Here is a 2,500-nt window from a genome sequence, read left to right on the forward strand (position 1 = left end):
AGGAGGCGGCGGGAAGCGTTTGATGTGTTGGGTTCTGAAGTGGGTGGGCGTGTGTGGGCGGCGTGGAATCTTCAGTACCCAAACGTGATAGGCTAAGAGCTCCTCGGTTTTCGTCTTATGCTTCTCTTATTGGTATTTTATTTGCCTGTGTTTGTGTGTGTATATAGTGTGTGTGTGTGTGTGTGTGAGTGTGTGTGTGTGTGTGTCCCTCCTTAACATGCGTGAATGGGTGGCTAAGTGGTTGGTGTCTAAACAAACTCGATGGGGTGTTTTTTTTATAATGATTGTGTTTTCTTGTTCTTGTTCTTCTTCTTGTCCTTCATCATCATCTTCTTGTTTTCATTCTTCATGTGTTGTTTTTTTCCTTGTTGTTCGTGTATTTGTTAAGTATACCAGAAACTGAATAAAGAAACCCCAGCCAACAAATACGTAGCCCACATAACGAGATACAAGCTTGATACAGGATGAATACAAGTTGAGTACAAGGTGGATACAGGTCGAATACGGGTTGAATGCAAGTTGAACAAAAATACTAGTTGAATACAAGTAGAGGACGTGTTGAATACAGGGTGAATACAAGTTGAGAACGAGTTGAGTATGCGATGAATACAGATTGAGTACAAGTTGAATACACGGTGAATACAAGGTGATAACGAGTTGAATACCGAGTGAATACAGATTTAATACGGGTTGAATACATGGTCAATACAAGTTGAATACACGGTGAATACAAGTTGAATGCAGGTTGAACAAAATAGACAAACTGAATGCAAGTTAAATAAAAAAAATAATAAAAAAACAATCCACATAGGAGCCAGCATCCATATCGACAGTAATAGAAGATGACAAATGTCCCCAAAGATGCTACAATCCGGATCCACTAATGTAATCTCCGGGGCTGTCTCATTGATGCTGCCACTTTGAGACGTGTGACATCCACCCAGAGAGAGAGAGAGAGAGAGAGAGAGAGAGAGAGAGAGCAAGCAGTCCGGTTCTCCTGACCACCCCTTGTATGGCCACCAGAGCGAGGCGTTCGTGATATGTTGATTCTCTCCGGCACTACCGCCCCAGCAGCTTATACTCCTATCTTATTTACTCGTATTTATATATTTTCCACAAGAGTGCCTCGTCGGCGTTAGATTGTCTTACGTTCAACTTACGTTCTCTTTCGGCCACCTCTTTTGATTCTTTTTTAGGAGCAGCGAGTAGCGGGCTTTTTTTTTTATTGTTTCCTTTTTTTGTGCCCTTGAGCTGTCTCCTTTGTTGTAAAAAAGAAAAAAAATAGCACCGGTAGGCTTTCTTAATGGAGCCTGCTGTTCGCCCCCGTATGCGGCGCAGGCAAGTGTTTTATAGTGGTGCCGTCTTGCTTGGATCATGCTGCCCCCCCGGAGCTCATCTTTGATCCTCGCTGAAAGGTGTCGTTAGAGTCCAGGTTGATAAGTGGTCTTCAGGACACCACGTGGGTAGTCTTGGCCACTCGGCGGTGAATTAACCCGGTAGCTGCGGGGATCATGTTTCTTAAAGGCCCTTCCCTCTAAGCGAATTAATGAGAAAAAATCATCACTCACGCAAACCATTTCATAATAAATATCAACGCATTTGTGATCAGATTATACATGATCTATTTTGGGGGTTTATATCATGGCACAAATTTGGCCCGTTGCTGGTACACCGTAAAGCCACAAATTTGGCCCGTTGCTGGTACACGGTAAAGCCACAAATTTGGCCCGTTGCTGGTACACGGTAAAGCCACAAATTTGGCCCGTTGCTGGTACACGGTAAAGCCACAAATTTGGCCCGTTGCTGGTACACGGTAAAGCCACAAATTTGGCCCGTCGCTGCTACCGGGTTAAAGTTGTCAGCTTGTTGCGGCGGGGGGACTTGTACCAACGTTGCCAGATTGTCGTACTCTGCCTCTTAAGTTTGCCGATTTCCGACCCCAAAACTGCTTTCATCACCCAAATGACTGCCTTCATTTATGGTTATCGTTTAAATGGTTAATTATTGGAGCTTCTTGACAACAGTTATGGGCCAGGTAAATACGCGGTTCTGAGTACGGTAATCAGGTAACGGTGACTTGAACCCGGGTCCTCCACACACCGCGCCCACACGTTGACCACTCAGCCACCGCCCAAGCAGTTTGAAGTTTGTTTATTTATTTTATTATTGACGTGTCTGGCAGAGGTGTCCCGTCGATGCCAGCCAGACGCCCTTCCTTTAGGCCTTCCTTGGAAAGTTAATGAGTAAGAAGGTGACTACACGCTGCCTCCACGAATAGGACAACACGAAAAAAAAGACAAAACAAGTGATAAATTGTATGTTCAGAGCAGCGCAGTGAATCTCAAGGATGAAACGTTGCGACAGAAAACAAGAGAACAAGAACAAGATCACAAAAATGAGTCTCAAGGATGAAGGGTTGCGAGAACAAGAACAAGATCATACAGAAAGGAATCAAATTAATGTTCAGAGCAGCGCCATGAGTCTCAAGGATGAAACGTTG

The sequence above is a fragment of the Eriocheir sinensis genome, chromosome 51, assembly GCF_024679095.1.
Source record: "Eriocheir sinensis breed Jianghai 21 chromosome 51, ASM2467909v1, whole genome shotgun sequence".
Classification (NCBI taxonomy): Eukaryota; Metazoa; Arthropoda; class Malacostraca; order Decapoda; family Varunidae; genus Eriocheir; species Eriocheir sinensis.